This window comes from Convolutriloba macropyga, chromosome 14 (genome assembly GCF_964194025.1).
Source record: "Convolutriloba macropyga chromosome 14, txConMacr16.3, whole genome shotgun sequence".
NCBI classification, from domain to species: Eukaryota; Metazoa; Xenacoelomorpha; order Acoela; family Convolutidae; genus Convolutriloba; species Convolutriloba macropyga.
This window is the reverse complement of record NC_134481.1, coordinates 38,734,896-38,754,710: the sequence shown is the minus strand read 5'-3', so window position 1 is coordinate 38,754,710 and position 19,815 is coordinate 38,734,896. Positions and strand designations below refer to the sequence as shown.

The 19,815-nt window shown below is 34.8% G+C and overlaps 1 protein-coding gene across 1 annotated transcript in view; it reads left to right on the top strand.

The window, feature by feature from the left end:
* Positions 1 to 11,745: 11,745 nt before the first annotated feature.
* LOC142353469 (synaptosomal-associated protein 25-like) overlaps positions 11,746 to 19,815 on the top strand; it is a 64,575-nt gene continuing 56,505 nt past the window's right edge. The window contains exon 1 of the mRNA XM_075405722.1: positions 11,746 to 11,899. The gene's annotated coding sequence lies outside the window, so the exon portion shown is untranslated. The remainder of the gene's footprint in view (positions 11,900 to 19,815) is intronic.

The following is a 19,815-nucleotide window of genomic DNA, read 5'->3' as shown; positions in this document are numbered from 1 at the left end:
ACTCAGAGAACATCATACGTAGAAGCCTAATACCGAATATGATCGACCAGGACTCCTCCAATGATGGTATGAGATCCCTGTTAAGTCTACCTGTAAAGAATGGCGGGATGGCAATCAGAGCTCCTGACGATTTAGTCCCCGCGTATGACCAATCGAAACTTCTCATCAGCCCACTAGATCATTTTGACGTAACAACAGCGACACTACATCAAGAGAGAATCAAAACAGACATACGAAGACAAAAACAAACCCAAAACAAACAGAAGTCAGAAGAAATTCTTGCAAACATGACCGAAGATCTCAAATATTCAGTACAACTAGCCAGTGAGAAAGGCACATCTACATGGTTGAATCCACTGCCAATAGAACGACATGACCTTTGGTTAACCAAAACCGAGTTCAGAGACGCCCTATGTATTCGATATGGCTGGCAATTCAAAAATATTCCCGAGAAGTGTGCGTGTGGCTCGAAGTTTCTTGTATCCCATGCCCTTCACTGCCCTAAGGGAGGATATCCAATAACCAGGCATAATGAAGTAAGAGATCTCTTCGCCGAGCTTATGCGAAAAACTTGTTACGATATCGAAGTTGAACCTCACCTGCAGCCTCTCAGCAATGAGAGCCTAAAACCCGCAACCTGCAAGGACGAGGAAGCACGATTAGATATCTCAGCTAAAGGCCTATGGGGTTCTCGCTTTGAGAAATCATACTATGATGTTAAAGTTTTCAACCCGTTTGCTCCAACAAACAGACGTATTGGAATCAAAGAGAGCTACAAGTTCCACGAAACGACGAAGAAAACCAAATACCTGGACAGAATTGTTGAAGTTGAGCATAGCTCTTTTATCCCTCTGATCTTCTCGACCACAGGAGGAAGCGGCCCCGGCTCCACAATAGTTATAAAACGACTTGCATCAAGAATTGCTGAAAAGACGAAAGACACGTATCCTAACGTCATAAATTTCATCAGAACATCCCTGAGCTTCGCCCTACTTAGAAGCACAATCCTTTGTATAAGAGGCCACAGAGGACAACGCTCTTACAAGGAGGAGTCTTCACCCTGTGCATTTAATGCCGAAGTCAACCCATTAATCTGTACATATAAACCTAATTTGAAACCTAACGTGAACTTACATGTATACTGTTTCATACCAAACTTTGACCTCCAGAAACTGACTGGTAATTTATTCATTTCTTTAGCAGACGTGGTGCTCATTTTTCATTCCAACAGCACACAGTGCACTTTGAATTTTCGTCTTTACGATCAGTTGCTTTGATTTTGCTCTTTTTGTTTGACCTCGAATGATGTTAGCACCGTTCTGTTATTGTTGACCTTTATTGAATTCAAGTTATTTCACAAAAACATGGCCAAAGTCGGAAATTTCGGAAAAGGAAAGAAGCTGATAACAGATGAAATATAAAGACGTCAATGGGCTCGAGATTGCGTATATAGAAAATTTTCGGTTAAAATTTTAAGCATATTTGCTTAGAATTAGTAAAATTTGGTCTCAGAAATGTAAGAACATTTTCAATTTATACCTTAACAAATTGTAAAACAGTTCTACCCTGACCATGAACAATAGCGAAAAAATTTGTTTTAGAAACAAGAATGGCTTTGGTATTCACAAATCAATTTCTTCTGATTTCCTTGAGAATAATTAAATAAGATAGCAGATCTTGAATCAAAAGGGTTTCCTTAAGTTGAGCCTAACAAAAGTTTGAAAGCACAAATTGTTTTTGTTCCATCTTTTCCTCGCAACAAAGAGGATTTTTAAATAATCTGCATAGACATAGTTTTGAGTCATGAAATTCAACTGGCAATTGGTTAATGAGTTTTCAGAATAAGGACCTGGGATATACCAATGAAAGGAAATAGGGATCTATTCTGTCCCCCCCCCCCCAGCTTAGTGAGCATGAAATTTTTATGGCCCTCAGGCGCACGTGCTATTTTCTTACAGTAACGTGCTATATAACAACATATAATTTGTAACTGGGGGTCATAAAAAACAGTGGGGGGGCAGAATAGATCCCTGGCAGTGCTTGAGCTAAGCTTGAGCTAAAAACTCAGCGTCAAGTCCAGTGTTCGAAAGATTGAAGACTACTTTTCCAATACGAATGGCTTTTAAATTGACATTTCAATTTCTGTACATTCACCTACATTAAAGGATATGTTAGCGCATCTTGAACTATTGCATCAAGTCTAGTATATGAAAGCTTGAAGAAAATGTTTTTTAGAGATAATTTAACAAAGACCGTAGCATGACCCAAATGTACAACGTTTAATGAATTGTAATTTCCACATGTAGTAGTTTCAATGAACTCATCCAGATGATACACCGTACTTTTCCGTGACTCGAAACCAAACGCACTTGGACTGACTTGATATTTCTCTCTCATAACGAAAGGCGAAGTGATGTCTCTCACAAACAACGAGATTTTTAGTAGCAAGTTAATTGGCCTCTGGTTAGTGATATCGTTTCCGACTGTTTAGAACGTCATATTTATATGGTAGGTCTTCCAGATAGGAGTAAAAACCAATTTCTAATCAACGACAAAAACTTTCTTAACACCCAAATCTACCAAATTACATGCGATCTCTGACAGAAGTTTGTGATCTGGGAACTTTTTCTCTAGTGGCGGGTTTGCGACCTGGCAAAATGCTGCTTCAATTTTCGCAAATTATTGGGCAATTAATTGGGTCGTTCCAATCAATTACTGCAATTGAAATATAGTAACCAATCAATTATTGCAATCAATTAATTGTCAATTATTGCAATTACAATTACCTTTTCCAAATCCTTGAGTCCCCCTGAATTGAAGCTGAGACAGACTGACTTTCAAGAAACATTGCCGAATTTTAGTTGATGATAAAAAACTCGATAATAAACCAAGATTTGTTGGTTAATGAGTTGATCATCTTTATTGTAAGAAAAAATCCTTTTCTGTTGATAGGAAAACATAGTGAGATAAACAGCTTGCAATTTTTCCTAGAAACATTCCAAACCAAAATATGGCTTTCATTGAAGTGATGAAACGTTTGGTCCGGATACACACAATGCACGACCAAGATAAGGTCTGGTCACTCCAGCGAACAACACAAGTAGGTCCTTCCCTCATAGAGTGAATCACATGAGTCTGATCAGAGCCAACTTAGGCCAAGATGGCCCGGTACCATAATTTTGGTCTCTTTATAAAAAAAACGAAAAGGTCAATTAAAAGAAAGCCCCTCCTCTAAAAGTTGTCGGTCTACTCGGGGCGGCAAATCAACTAATATATATTTATCAAAAATTTCAAATCAATATCAAAGAAAACGACGCATCAAAAGCAAGCTTCAAAACATATTCAATATCGAAGAGAAAGAAGCATCGAAAGCAAAGCATCAACAGCAGAAAAATAATAAATAGAACGAAAAAATAGCAATCAATTTGTACAATATGGTTTGAATCAGTATTTGACTAAATGGCGACATATTTAGGGCAACAGCCACCTTTTCCCGACATGAGTTACGATCGATGCTTCCACCACAGGGTGCCGACGCATGGATAGCGAGCTACGGAGGCAGAGTATGGAGCTGTGCGAAACTTGTCCTGATGAAAGTGGCCACGTCCGAATACGAATGTTCTTTCTTATAGCGATTCTGGAAGCCAATCTCATGCGGACGTACCGAAGGCGGTCTTTCTACTTCGATTATCTTTTGCTCGTATTTCAGCTTCTTGATGGAATCCTGGTATTCACAGGAATCCAGTATGCTTCTTGGGCAACTCTTAGTATACGGATTAAAAACTTTCACATAGAAGAATGTTCTGCTGAAGCTTGATTCGAACAAGCCATTAGCTTTGTTATCTAGTCGAGCGTCGTCATCAATAACAGTATTTTTGAGCAATGGCTTTGCTCAACCCACCCCCATTAATGGAGACTCTTTTCCTACTGTTTCCGTGTAAAGGAGCCATCCTTCCTTAGCCCCTGCTAGTTATTGAAGAAGCAAAGCGCTCAACAATTGTTTCGCTCAACGTTTTTCGGTTATGTTTGTCCATCTATTTCTGCCGCAATACTTCAAACTCCTGAATCGAGATACTGCTCATTTCATAAGTTAAAACACACTAAAGCGCACGTTATAAAATGCCTGAGATCAAAATGCCAGAAGTTGCTGTATAGATAGCCAGAAGTTTACTTTCGTCAAAAAACGTGAATAAACGCCAGAAGTTTTCAGTGACTTCAATTAGTGCCACGTAAGCTTAGGACTTTGTGTAGCTCCATACTCTGCCTCCACGTCGGACGCTCCATGTGCCGCTGCCATGCATTATAAGCGTCAATAGGAACCATCGCAGAGGCAGAGAGGCTGTTGTCCTAAATGTTTCTATATTTTTTGTTTCTAATTCTGATTCAAATTCACTACACCTTTATTCACTACACCTTGCTATTTATCATATCTTTTTTGATTATAATTCTGATGCTTGTCACTTTCTCTATCTTGCGCTTTTGATGCTGTCAGGATTTATAAATATACATTGGAGTTGACTTGCTGCCCCTGAGTTAACCCTTACTACCCGTGTAGGGGAGGGGCTTTCTTTTACATCGAAAACAACCATTAGCTTTCAGAGAGACAACAATAAATTCAAATAGATAAAATAAAGGATGATAAATATTTGAAGTCAATAATTTACTTCTCAAACATTTTCACTATTGTATAAAACTATATACAAATTATAATTCTCTTCCGTGTCAAATTGATAAAGCTAGTCCGTGTCATCAACATCTATTTATTTACAATTGGGAATAAATTTAATATTTATTTGTATAGAAAAGAGCATTGGTTATGTAATGAAATTAAGAGTTCGATTTGATGGGGAACAACTATATTTATGAGAGTGTTTTTGATTTAAATCCAGACAATCGACCGTCATGAACAAAGGCTGATGACGTGTTTTCGACCATAAGCTTACGAAAAACCTAATGAAAAAAATTAAAATTGTTCCGAAGACAAGAGTTTAGATGCGACTTCTGATTCTGCTGCTGATTCTGCTAAAAAAATTGTTTATACAGCCAAGGAGTGCATGCTTTCAGTTGAACTATATGTTGACTGAACGGGGAAATCGGAGGTTAATTTTTTGTTTGACTCCAAGGGAAATCTCAGCTCTGATGGCATTTAGAGCTCATTTCCTCGTAATTTTATCTGAACGTGTTTTATGTCCCAGAAGGCTGGTCTTTTCAGCAATTAGTTCCACCTGATGCTTTAGTACAATATGTGCGCCCTAAAATATTTAACATATACTGTATGCTGTGATGTTATAAAAAATAACCGTAATGGTTTATACCAGTGTTTTGATGTAACTTTCTACTGGTCCAAAAAGAGATTAATAGCCGAAATGAGCTTGGATTTTTAGGGAATTGAGACTAGGAGAGTGATCATGTCTGAGGTTGAGAAAAGAAGCTTTCGTTAAGAGTTCATTTGTAATTAATAGAATAAATAGAAAGGAAATCATGCGTTGAGAATAATAGAGCAAGCCTGCACCTGCTAAGTAGTATCTGCTGCTCTTTTATCACCGCTCTCTTTTCTCAATGGAAATTCTCACAATAATTCAAGCGCATTTCATTCAAAAAGACCTTAACCGCATTTTTGGCTCTGCTTATGCAGCGCCTTCCAAGCCCCCCCCCCCATGACACCACTGTGAACCTCTACCCCCTGTTATTGTACATTAACGTTTCTATCGCGACTGAAAAAAGGTTGGCTTGTGCTATATAAAGCAGCGATTTCTCAATAAAGTAATAATTTTTTACCACTTTTGAAATTATTTGATGTTTTTATGAAAACTTGCCGACGTTTTTGAACATAAAATACGAAGTGATTTTAGAACATCTCCGTGTAAGTGTGATTTTGAGTATGCGAGAGTGAATGTAGTTCAATGTTTAAACATGCAGTTTGCTGATCACAGTGAATGATGACTCTTGATCTTGTTTGATGTCATTTTGGTCCCAAATTTCATCACTGTTTTCCTCTTCTTTTATTCCCCTTTCACCCCTTCAAGTTGTTTCTGTTCTCTGCTGGTCTGCAGGAAACACTCTTTGTATTTGAGACTGGAAAGAGATTAAGAACAGACTTAATAACGGAAATATCATTTGGGTGCAGTTGTTATGGCGGAATTAAATCAATAACTTGAGAGGAGCGGCGCTGCAAGTTACTTGCCTCTTGATGCCGATGAAAGCCTGAGGGCTTTTGCATTGATTACATATCTCGATCCCATCCTACCCTCATCCTAACATATCTCAGCCCCCAGTCTAATCGCAGCCTTCCCCTGAGGGCTACTTTCTCTGCTCCAATGCCAGTGCGCAAAGTAATTTGAAGGAATTGACTGGGATTTGAACGGACAACGTTTTGAGTATTGTGCAGACATAATTGAAATTCATATCCTTTTGAGTCAAAACTTAGTCAAGGTTGTTTTATTTGGGTTGATAATTTGTAAAAATTATAAGAATTTGGATCTATTTAATTAAGTAGAATTGTTACATGCTGTTAAAGTGACGGTGTATAAAAACGGCCGATAATTATTGCAGCAAACCTCATTTACATTAGCTCTTTCTGCGAAATTTTTTGCTGGAGCACAAGGCTGATAAATGGAATGTCGAAATCTGGCAATGTAAATGATAATGCGTAATAAAAATACAAAGTCGTCAATTTCTAGAATATTTGCTTTCAGACAGCTATAATACATCTATGGCTTTAGTTGTTAACATGGCGATGTTTGAGCTACAAATGAATCGGTTACTAACATAATTAATATTTGCCTTCGAGATTTCAATTCAGTTAATAGACTTTACTATTTTTACCACTATCGGGGCGGTAAATTAATTTAAAATTTTTGACATTCAAAAAGCATTTGATTCCTACTAATTTAGGTAAAACTAGTTTAAATACTGTGGTGACGGGTTCTATACCTGTGACGGAATAGTTTCATAAGAGTTCTCTGATTTTACCACATTGTTAAAATTATCCAAAACTCAATTTAATTTATCCATAAATTTAATTACTTTTAGATTATGGACTGGCAGTTTATAACGACAACTATCAGTATTGAAAAAGAAGGTTTTTACTGTAAATGAAGGAGTTGAACTTTCGATAGTAAAATGATGTAAAGAACAGAGCAAACGATATATTTTCCATGCAATCAGAAACAGTTTTGTCAGAAACAAAGTCTCATATTAAATATACTCTCCGAAATTTGTTTATTCTTTAAACAGCATACTGTGGCAGAAAAGTACAAAAAGCTGTACTATGAACAGCTTTCGAGGGATTCGGGGCAATTGTACTACGGTACAACTTGCTAGAGAACTTTCATTTCTAATGAAATCTGTGTATTGTAGACGACTCAAGAACAAAGCCAACAGTTCTTTAATGCTCTCGAACGACAAAGCTTGAAGCAATTATTAATTGCTTTCGAGCAAAGTTTGAAGCAACTCTTTTCTCGAGTGACTTCTTCGCGCTTGATTTTTGCGTGACCTAAGCTGCTCTTATTCGAGAATTAATTCTGTTTCTAAAATAAAAGCTATTGTAAGAGCAGCTTTGAGCAGGCCCTGATAGCCGATTAGCTAATGCTGCAGTCTATTATGCAGGTGGGGGTGCGAATCGCTTCTTGACGCAATATTTTTGACCGCTACTGAGGAAGTTCACGATATGAATGAAAGTCAATTATGGAATTTTTGGTGGGTTTTGAACCCCTGTTTTGGACACCACCGGACGCTTTCTAAGCCCTACCTCAATCACCAGGTGAGCCGCTGTCCTCCCTAGGCTTAAGCTATCGAAAAACAGAAGCCTACCCATCGCCAGTTATTTGAGAGCTTTTGGTTCGACGGTAACCGGTCTGAAAAATCATTAAATCTTTAAATCTGTGATGTATTTAATTAGCTGCCTTTCGCTTCCTTTGCTTTACCTTGGTTCACAACTTGTTGAGCATTTCGCGTGAAATCTCTAGCTTCTCTATGATCTTATTCTTTGCTCGTTCTGCTCGAAAAATCTTCAATTAGCTGTTGTTCAGCAAAGCAATCTGAAATGAGCAGAGTCAATATCCAAAAAGCAATCCAAATTAGAGATAAACTATTGTTTTATGCCCGGTATTTGAATTTTGTTCCAATTGGTCTTAGTTGCCAGATCTTATGTTCATTGGTGTTGATACTAATCCTTATAACTAATCTCTTTAAGAAAATGGAGTAATTCTTGCTACGAAATCCAATCAATATGGCTAGAACTTTTTAAAAGAAATGTTCAATAATCCAATTTTTTAAAGAAAATTATCTGTTCTTTCTTCAACCTCAGTCGAGTTCACCTGGATCAATTGTGGATATTTTCTGGCAATCTTCTGGGTTTTTTTGTAAACGGTATTGTTTTGTCGGCTACTTATCTATTATAATTAGATGGTTGTCTTTTCAATTTTTGTTTGAAAATTGAGAGAAAACAAGTGCTCTGAAAAATGAAAGGTTAAAACTAAAATGTTATATATTGAAAGAGTAGATGAAATGGATGTATTTTGTAAAATTTAATTGAGAGAAGTAAAATAGAATAACTGCCTACAATAAAGTTTGTAAAAATCTAATTGTTCTACTAAATAAAGCAAGTTTTGAAGAGTTTAATCACTTCAAAGTAAAAAATTGTATAAACAATAGGAAAAGCTATCTAAGTTGAGGGGGGCATATGGTCAGCTGGTTTTTGTTGAGCCAATTTTGGTTGATCGATTAGTTTTTTGCAGAGGGTTGTGAGGGGTATCTTCAGAAAGCGCATCGATGGTAGAATATCAAATTAAAAATTTAATTGCTTTTTCTGAAGAGTTATCGAGCTTTAAAAATTTTTGACAGTGAACTGCCTGCCGAGTTTACATTTGTTTAAAAGAATTGCTCTGCGAAATCTCTTTTTTTTTCGAGGAGTAAATTCGACTGATTTCTGTTGTTTTTGTTAACGGTCCGTAGTTTTTGCTCAATTTTTTTTGTGGTTTTGCTGGAATGTTAAAACTGAAAAGTATGCGGTTGTTGTTTTTACTTTAAGTGATAAAATAGAGTTGTGAAACTGTTTTGTCTGACGTTTTGGCTAAAATGTTGTCCTACTAATTCCAAATTTCTGAAAAAAAAAGCTTTTTGTGAAAAATGGCACCAAATATGTTCTTAGCCCATTATGTCCAAGTTTGCTCAAAGTACCCAACCTTTGTGTACATGGACGAAGGATTGATTTATTTTTGAGTTCCTCGGGGAGTTCTTGAAATAAAATTTTTATGGATTTTAGCTAACTCAAATCAATTTATCCAAAATGTGTCATTTAGTTTTGATATATTAAGATTTTTGATGCCAAAATTGATATTGCGCTCAGAATTGGAAATTTTTTTGTTCTTGGCAGCGATCGTTGGTATTAAGGCTGCTTTTGATCTTATCATTGATACTCAACAATGATGCATTCAGATTTAATTGGATTTTTAGTACAGCTTAATCTGAATAATGGCAGATCCCATAGACTTAATTTCAAGGATTAAGTGAATTTCTTCGATTTTTAAATTGATAGCTAATATATCTAATGATTTTTGATTTATTTGTTCTCAGAAAAAGTGTGTCTTTTTTAACTTTGTCCCTTTTTATTCTTTTTTTCAACGTTTAACTTAGTGGCTTATTTTCTTTGTTAACTTGTAACTTAGTGTCTTTAATGAGAGGTCCAATCATATGATTGGATAATTGGTATAATCATATCATTGTATAATTGGTCGAATTCTAACAGCTTGAAGTTCAATGCATCAAAATGTTCTTATATCCATATTTCAAAGAAAACTACTGGTGATTTGTTCTTAAACAACGAAAAACTGCGGAAAGTGGAATCAACGACCGATCTTGGCATTGAAGTTACTAGCAGTCTAAGATGGGACTTTCACATTCGATCAAAGCTAAACAAAGCAAAACAGAATTTCAATTACCTCAGACACAATGTACCATACAGTTTGCCGAACAAAGTTAAATTCAACCTGTATTCGGCTTGTGTTTTGTCTGTGTTACTGTATGGTTCTCCTGCCTGGCATGCCGGTTTAACTCATTTGCGATTACTCGAGAAGTTTAACGAAAAATGTTTGCGTTGGTGTTTTGGTAAAAAGAGCTATAGTGATTTATTGTTGGCTGCTGATACGATTCCCATTGCATACCAGCTTCTAAACATTGATCTGAAACTTTTTGCTACCATCGCTACAGGAAAGAGTTGTATTACGTTCGAAAATTTTTTCTTTCTTAAGAAGAAGAACAGATCTTTACGCAGCGAGAACAAACAGTACCTGGTTTCTAAATACCCACGCAAATCGGTCACTGAAACATCATTTTTTAACAGAGTAACTCTTTTGGTCAACGATTTTAATGATTCTAGTGATATAAACATTTTATTTCCCCCTGCAAATATTAAATCGCTCTTAAAGGGTTTCTTCGTCAGTCTACGTGATTTAAAATACGATATATCAAGAACCTGTACATGGTCAATCAAATGTCGCTGTGCCGTTTGCAGATGTTGAATGTATTTTAGAATATTTCCTTTAATTCATATATTTTCTTTTACTGCTACCTTCTGTAAAGATCTTTTCTAGTACTGTCAAAAATCCTTCAATGGTAAATTCAAGTCTTTTACTACTACTACTACTACTACTACTATGCCCTGTGAAAATAATTATTGATCTCTCTCTCTCTCTGTCTCTCTCTTTGTTTTTTCTGTTTTATTTGACGGTTTAATGACTGTTTTCATAGAAATTTTAAGGTTTTTGATACGGGTCAATTTTTGTGATTCTTTTTGTCTTCCCATAGTCTCTTCAACAACAGGTCTGATTGGTGTCCCGGCATTGTTTCTCTTGACTATCAGTCTCATTAATGGCAGTCTTTGCCAATTGCAAGTCGTTAATGCGGCATTCTTTAATTCATTTAGTGTTTTGAGTTTTTTTAACTCATACATCAATTATTTTCGAACAATATATGAACGTTTTCTACCTCTTCTACATTTGTAGACCATTGAGACAAAAATGAGGTTGAGTAAGCGGGAACTTTATGTGCGAGCACATTTAACCGATCCTCCTTATTTACAAATTGTTAATTTTCTTCGTTTTTTGATCTTGCCTTCACTGAAATTGTCGCCTGACTGTAGGACTAGTTTCAATTAGGAAGTCAGATTTTTGCCGTATAAGCTTTGTCATGGCATATCATATTTCTATTACTTTGATGTAACATCTAATGAATGATTTTCTCTATCTAAACTGAACGACAAAAATTACTAGCTAATCAATAGACTGTTCCACAGTAGTTGTTGCTGTTGTTCAACTATGTTCCGTTTTTTTTTCAACTGACACGATTTTGGTAGCATTATAATTGGAAAGCTTCTGAAGTAATTCAGTGAACTTTGTGCATTTTATTAATAATTGATTTAATTCCATGTAGTTAACCTGCTTTTCGGGTTCTTTTCAACATCTTCATCTGAATAATTCATCACTAGGTATGTCGAGTCTTTGATGTTATTCTTGTTAGGGAAGTTTGAATCCTTTCTTCAATCGGAATTTGTTCAGGCTTTAAACAAAATTTGTTCAACTCTGCGCATAATATGCATTATTTACTTGAAAGGATTTAAGCTCCTTTTCAAAAAGCGGACGGGGGATATTGAAACAAGAGAAAAAACTCAGTTCCGCTTATTTTTGACGCCATTCGTCCTGATTATGTGACCGCATCTTATTTGTTTTCTGAATGTGAGAGAACATTGCAAACATTTTGAACCTTGAGTCTTTTGAAACGAAGGATATAAAACTATTGTTTAAATTAAATTTCATTTTTTTTGTTGCTCTACATATTTTTGGCGGAATTTATCCAGCTTCGCATAATCTGCTTGATACTGCTAGTAGTGATATACTTCAAGGTAATTTTTCAATTGTTCTCAAAGACTGTCAATTTTTCGCGTAGTTAATATTATTTGGCCTATTTTTTTTACTGCCGTTTTATATATTTTTCTAGACAACACACTGCAAAAGTATACAAAAAAATTTGCTTTACCTGTCAATTTGGTTATTATAATTGGTGTATTATAGATATATTCGTTCATTATTTGTTATTTCTTCATCCTTTTCAATAAGCTGTGTATAGTTCTGAGTTTGAGATCAGCCAACGACCAACCGTGATTTATCAATTTTCAAAAATCTTGGTTTCTGTTGAGTCGCAATGGAAAAATTTGAGCATTGCTACTAAATAAGCTAATAGCTATCCGCTGATACGAGTTAGAAGTGTTCAATTTCGTAACGATTTCTCTGTACTTCCACTTTTGTGATCGGAAATTTTTTGTGCTTTAAATTGTGTCGAGGGGTGTACAATCTCTTAAACTACTTTCGAAGCTAACAGAAAAAATCATTTAAAGAAAATCCAGACTTGTTACAATTTGATCCAATTTGTGGCCTGTAAAAATCAGTTAACTTTATTGCCAGCTAGATCAGAAGGTTTTCAGACGATGTTTTGAAATTAGATCAAATTTTTATTGGCCATTTTTTCTCATGTTGATAGAAAAGGACTTCTCTTTAAGTGGAACTGAATTCCTGCTATTATGACTACTGTGAATTTATACTTGCGTATAGATTTTCTAAATGTATAAATAAATCTAAAGTTGGTTTTGTCAATATAGATTGAAGATTGAAACCTTTGATCTTTATATGCACATCATTGGATCTTGATCTGCAATAGATTAGAGGACAGAGGTGTTTGGTTTTATTTGCTCGAAGCAAAAAGCAATCAAGTTTTAATTTTTTTCGAAAACATTTTGATAATGGGGCTGAGTGAAGTGTAATTTTTTCACAGTCTCTAGACCCAGAGTTCTTAGGAACTTGATAGCTTTAATTTTCTTGTGGAAATGTTGTTTATGCTATGTTTGATCTTTTGCTTTCTGCTCACAACTTAATTTGGAGGGAGTTTTAACAAAAATTAATTAGCAATCTTCTTGTATACGATTATAAGAGGTCTTGATATTTTTTATGACGCAAGAACTTTGTTTGAATCAAAACAGCTTTCCATGCAGCATATTTTTGGCTATCAGGAAAATTTACCCTATTCCATTTTACGAAAGGCCATTATACACAACCTGCCATTTCACTCAATGCCAACTTTAATGTACCCTATTGTTAAAATTACAAAATCGAAAAGATCAATGAGCATTGGATAAGTTGGTATTTGGTAAAATGGAATTGGTAAGTTTTCATGGGCCATATTTTTAATGATTTAATGTGAGACAATGATGGGATAAATTTGGTGTTAAGGATTGCTCTCTGGTTTGTCGTTTGCGCTCATTGTCTAATAAAAGAGTTCTTTATCACAGACCAAAGCTGTTTATGATTTTAATCAACTTTTCAAATCTATGGGTCTGAAATTTAATTGCAATTCCTTTTTTTTGAAAGCTGGTGGTTTTGAATCTTGGGAATTAAGAGTTTTTAAAGCCTGTCAATTTTTTGTTCTTCATTTTTGATGTTTTGTTTTTCTTTAAATTTGAGTGAGTTCAGACATTGACCAGTTTGATCGATTCAGAATCTTGATCTGACAGAAATTAGTTTTATAAGTTTTAAGCCCACCGAGAAAACTGTTGGAGGGTTAGTGCTTATATAACATCACTATTCGAGTGCCAATCAATTAAGATTTACAGGTACTCGTGTTTCAATAAAGCAAAAAAATTAAATGAAACAATGGTTTTCGCAAAGGTTGAAATTGCCATTAGTGATTGTGTGCTTTGAAATGGCGTCATAATGTTCTCATTTAGTAAGGCTGTTCCCCAATTTAATTGAAATATCTGATCTCTATTCGGTCACTAATTATTTAGTTATTGGAAAAATATTTGAAAATGTAATATTTGATTTAATTGTTCTCGTCCTTCAAAACACGTCAAAAATTTTTGTCTCCTTTCTAATTGTCTCTCATCAAATTTTCAAACGCTGCCTTCTCAAACCTTTTCACATGCGATTTCACTGCAGATAATGATCTACTCAACTTTGTGGCAAGTTTAACAATTATTTGGGCCATGTTGGCCTTTTTAGGACTCGGAGAAGAGTATTTGTTGATTACCTTTTGCTAGAGCTGGGGCACAATTGTACGTGAATTTAATTACGATTTCTTTGTTTTCGAACATTGACTCCGCCTCCCTTGAAGATGCCTGCCGCTACCAAGCCTCGGCATGTGTGCTGAAAAATGTTGCTAAAATTTTCGAATTTCGAGTGAAATTAGGCAATTTTGTTCATTGTTTTTCGTTTAACTGGCTTCAGTTTTCACTCGCTGAAGGGGAATAAACTGGAAAAGATAGGACATTAAGTTACTACTGTGTAGTTTTATTGATGGTTTACTAATTTCAACGTGTACCTTTCACCTAAAGCACCGCAATGGAAATTTTTTTATTGTGTTGTGGACAGTTTTGGTAGTTTCTACCCCCTGAATCAGTTTAGCTGGCCTTCCTTAGTTTAAACCTGGTCAGTGCACTGTTGTCATTTGAAAGTAATTCTTCTGGTTTTAGTAGTTTATTGTTTCTTGTTTTGACGATGTGTTTTGACGATGTGTGGCGGTAGACATCAATTTGTTCACCGTAGGACAATTTCTTATGGCACTGTCTTTGATTTCAATTTTGCAAAAAAAGGAAAGCCGTTGCAAAAAATTGACATTAATTTCTTGAAAAAAAATTCTCGTTTAAATGTCATGACGATGCCTGGAAGTGGATATCGGCTTATTTTTAAATCCTTCTATCTTCTGTTTGTTTGATTGGAAGAATTCTTTGAACTTGTTCTTTCATATTAACAACATAGTTTTCGCAGTTTACTATGCGGCTGTCATGTTTCAATAAAATTAATTGAATCTACTAAATAAATGTATATTGTGCTTTCTATAAATCATAGCTTGCTTTAGAGTAGATTTCTGTTTCTGCAGACTTAATTTTTATACTTTTAAGAAAATTAATGTATTAAAATTTGCTGCTTATTGCTAGCTGGATTGATAGCTTTTGTAAATAAACATACCATTAAATTATGCCATTAAGGTAGTTTTGATAATAGTATGGAAAATGTCAAATTTTCATGGGAATTGTTTGTTAATTGCTTTTGGTATCTAGCATTGTCGGCTTTTGTCTTCTATTTTCTTTCACTTTGTATAATTAGTTTCATCAATTCCAAATCGATGAATAATGAAGTAAAAATGCCTCTGAGGTTATTTTTTGTCTAAATCGAATGGTAGAGGAAAAACAGAATTAGAAAGGATCGAATGAGTTTGAATTTGATGTTAAATCATTCTTGAAATCGTACAGATATTATCTGGATACATACATGGTACAATCTGTTTTTTTTTGTAAAAGATAGCCCGCAGATTAATTGACGGAAAGTTTCGGTTGATTACTTTGAGCTATGCTGAATATAGAGCTGAGTGCTAATAAATGAAAGTGACGCAGTTTGTCACAATTTAGGAAGTATGCGAATAAGGACAATAATATTTGTAGTTCTGCTCAATTCTGCTCTGCTACTAATGATGATGCTGATAATGAATATTTATTTTTCTTTCCTAAAAATATAGTCATGATGAAAGATTTGGTTCTTTTATAGTTTTTGATTGTGCCTAAGAATATGATTAGATGGGTTATGATTTAAGTAATCTGTTTTATCCTTCTAAATTTGGTTTTGATTGTGGGGACTATTTTCTGTATCTGTTGAAAACCAAACTGGTTAAACCAAGCTGCGAAAATTTCACACAGCAGGTTATCATAAAGGGTAAAGATGAAAGAAAAAAGATAGACGAAGTAAATGATGGTTATGGCACAATATAAAAATATATGACATGACAGGTCTTGACTTACTCTCTAATACTAATTAAATGTTGTTAATTTGATCAAAGAGTTTAGCTTAATTATATTTAAAAATGAAAACGTAGAAACATGAAAGGCCAAAACTAGCATGTTTTTCTTAAGGTATGGTTGGTGCACATATGCCGTCTGTATACTGTTAGGAGGACAACCGTAGATGGTAAAAGGAAATGCAGCAGAATGCCATAAAAGGACATTTAAAGCAGGATATTTCTGCGAGCTCTTATTTCCCGATTGTAAGCTCATTATTCGAAGGCAACTTTTGTGAAAAATTCTTTTAAGACAGCGTAACAAGGGTCTCCGTGGTCGCAACGCCGCCGTCACGGGGGAGAAATGCAGCCAAAGAGGTCAAGTATAACTCAAACCCACCACAACCATAGTAATTAAAGCAAATACAACTGATTTAGTTTGCCAAAATTAAATGTGTTTTAAAAGAACAAAATTGAAGCAAATTTGATTGTTTGACCTAGTGGAAGCACTGAGCTCTTTTTACTCTATCTTTTGTCCAAATTTTAAATATAAGATTTTATTAGATTTGACCAAAATGCATTTGAAACCCTGATGGAAAATTAAAAATTGCTAATGTGTTCAAGGGAAAAAAATTCAAAATGAGTGCAAACAAAATAATCTTGCAAAACATCAGATCGATCTACAAAAATTTGAACGAGTTTGAAGTGTTGATGAAACAACAGGAGAGTCAGCTTTTAGCAAAATGTTTGACGGAAACGTGGCGCAAGGACCAATCTAACACAAAGTGCATTAACCTTGATGGCTACCAGGAGACTGCTACAAGCAACCGTAATACTTCTAAAGGAGGAGGGTTTGGGATCTTTGTAAGGATGGATTTAAAACAAACAATTATTAATAGCCGCACAGCGATAGCTGGGGCTATTATTGGCCTTCTCTTGGTTTTTTTTAATTTCGTCGTCATGATTTTTGTTACGACCATATGACGTCACAGCCACTTTTTGTTCATTCGTTCATGCAATTTCAACTGAATTGCATGCGTGACGTCATTTTTCGCTCTTAGTGCAGCGAGTTTTTTTGTTCATTCGCGTGATTAAATTTTTGGTCACACTTGACTTACTCTCAAAAATGACTTCCTCACTTTGAAATTGACTTTTATTTACTTTAATTCAAAGAGATAAGGTCAAATGTGTGTGTGTCACTCTAAATGGAGGTTATTTGAGATCAGCCAATAGAGGCAGCAATAACTTATACAGATTTTTAATCAAAATATAACAGATCAGCCTTCAATAAAAAGACAAATTTTTTTGGTCTGTCTTTTTTACTGTTTTTTTTAGACTGACGATCTACGAATCTACTGCGGCTATTTTCTGGCAATCTGCCAGCTATGTTTAAAAAGTTTGGCTTTACCAGTGTTCAAATTTTAACTGTGAAAATCAGCACAAAAAATGGCAAAAGTTTTTTATTAACAGTGATCTATATCAAACCGAATACAAGTATAAATGAAATATCGGAAACTTTTCAAATGTTTTTTGAAGAACTGAATCCGGAACCGGAACAATTGCACATTGTTTGCAGAGATTTTAACATTGACCATAGTAGCAAAAACATCATGCTTACAAAATTAAAAGACATTTTTAGTTCTTACAACTTAAGCAATATGTCAAACGTTGGGTATACTAGAGAAAGCGCAAAGTCGAGAACTAATATTGACGTAGTTTACTGCTCGAAGACAGTAGAAATTCAAGTCAGCTGTAACGGATCACTATACTGTCCAAATCGTGTTCTCTAACTTCGTCGGAAAGACTGTACCACTGAAAAACAAAGTTTACAGGGATTGGACGGTTCTTGAAAACCACTTAATTTTAGAAAAATGGTTTTTTTAAAATAAGAGACAAATTAGGCAGACTTATGTCGTACTTTTATGCTTTAGATTGTGATCTTACATTTGAAAAGTTCCAAGAGGCTATCATTGAGGAAGTTGACAATTATATTCCGTTGAAAAAATTAAACCTTCTCAGCAACCAAATTGGATTGACAACAGTATAAAGAATTTAGCAGCCAAAAAAAACAGAGCTTATTCCAGACCTTTTTGAGACACACAAAAATAATAAAAACAAGGAAAACTCAATAGAATCAGGAATAAGCTGAGAAAGAAAATAAAAGAAAACAAAATAATCGATTATCAGAAAATATTCCACAAAAACGCAAAAAAGAATTCCAGCAGCTTTTTTAATACAATGAAAACATTGAGTGGAAATACACAAAAAGAACAAGGAAAAGAGTTGTCAGAGAACCATATTGAAGGTTTTAACATTTACTTCACAACTATTGGAAAAATTTTATTGAATAAATTAAGTGATCCTGGAAAAATTGGAAGACAAAAAAGAACTATAAACAGCATGTTTTCGACCTAAACAAATGAAGCAGAAATATCACTAGTCATTAAAAAATTGAGAAATAAATACAGCACTGATTGTGACAGTCTCAATAACTTTACTTAAAAATGGAATATGCTATAGTTCCTACCTTGACGTTTTTAGCCAATAACTGTTTCGAAAAAGGAACATTCCTAAAATGTTTCAAAAAAGCAGTAGTAATTCCCATGCATAAGTGCGGGAATGCTTACGAAGCTCAGAACTACAGGCCAATTAGTTTATTACCAACGATTGGAAAAATACTAGAAAAAATACTTTGTGATCGAATGACCACATTCCTCGAGAAATACGATTTGCTTAATAAAAATCAATTTGGGTTCCCACAAAAAAGAGGGACTACTGATGCATTAGTTAATTTCCTCGGGGGAATCAGAGAAGACTGGGAAAATGGATTTAAAGAAGTGAAGGCTGCCTGCATAGATGTGAAGAAAGCATTTGATACAATTGAGCATAATTTGGTCCTGGAAAGCTAGAAAACATAGGAATGAGAGGACCTGTACATAAATTACTGAAATCCTATCTGAGTGACAGACAACAATGCGTCAAATCGGTTGAGTTTAGGTCGGAATTTTTACCAATAAAATATGGAGTGCCGCAGGGCTCGGTGCTAGGACCACTGCTCTTTCTAGTTTATATAAATGATATTCAGGAGTTCTGGGGTGGCTCAACTGCAATTTTGTTTGCTGATGACGCTGTTTTGAAGCAAAATGCGTATTCAATTAAAGAAAAATTTGAGAAGTCAATTGAATCTGTAGCCGACTATTTTTTGCGAAACAAACTGAATTTAGAAAAAACGCACCTTGTGAATTTGAACGCAATCAGAAATTCTTCTCAACAAGAGATAATTTTGCAGAATGATGCCATCAGTCAAAAAACGTCTTTAATATACTTAGGAGTACATATTGATGAAAAACTTAATTTTAATCGGCATATCCTCGAATTATGTGCGAAACTGTCCAATTTTTCTGGATTTTTTTATAAGTTGAGATCAATTTTAACAACTGCACAGCTTCTTGTAACATATAAAGTTTACGTACAACCAATACTAAATTATGTTGTTTTAGTCTATGGAACCAGTAGCAAGACAACACTTCCGCCTCTAGAAGCAAAAATAAAACAAATTGCCAGAACCATGTTTAAAAAGAGAAAAACGGAATCAACACTGCAAAATCGAGAAAAGTATAAAATGAATTCGATCAAAGATTTGCACATTTTTGAACTGTTTAAAAAATTAACAGAGATACTTAGATCGGAATGCGAAATAAATAGTCTAAAATTTCTTTTAACAAAGAAAGAAATACAGTCAGTTGAGTTTAAAATATCATCATCCCGTCAGTTAAAAAGTACAAACGCGGTTAGTGGACTTAGCCCTAAACGATCAGGAGTAAGAATAAGAAAATTGTTGAACTTTATATTAAAATTTAACCCCAATTTCATTTCAAAAGTACAAATTTTGAGTAAATAAGAATTGAAACGTTATCAGTATAGATTTGGAGACAAATACATTAGCAATAACCAACAAATAGTTTCGTTAATATATTGAGCTGATCATTTCAAATCCTT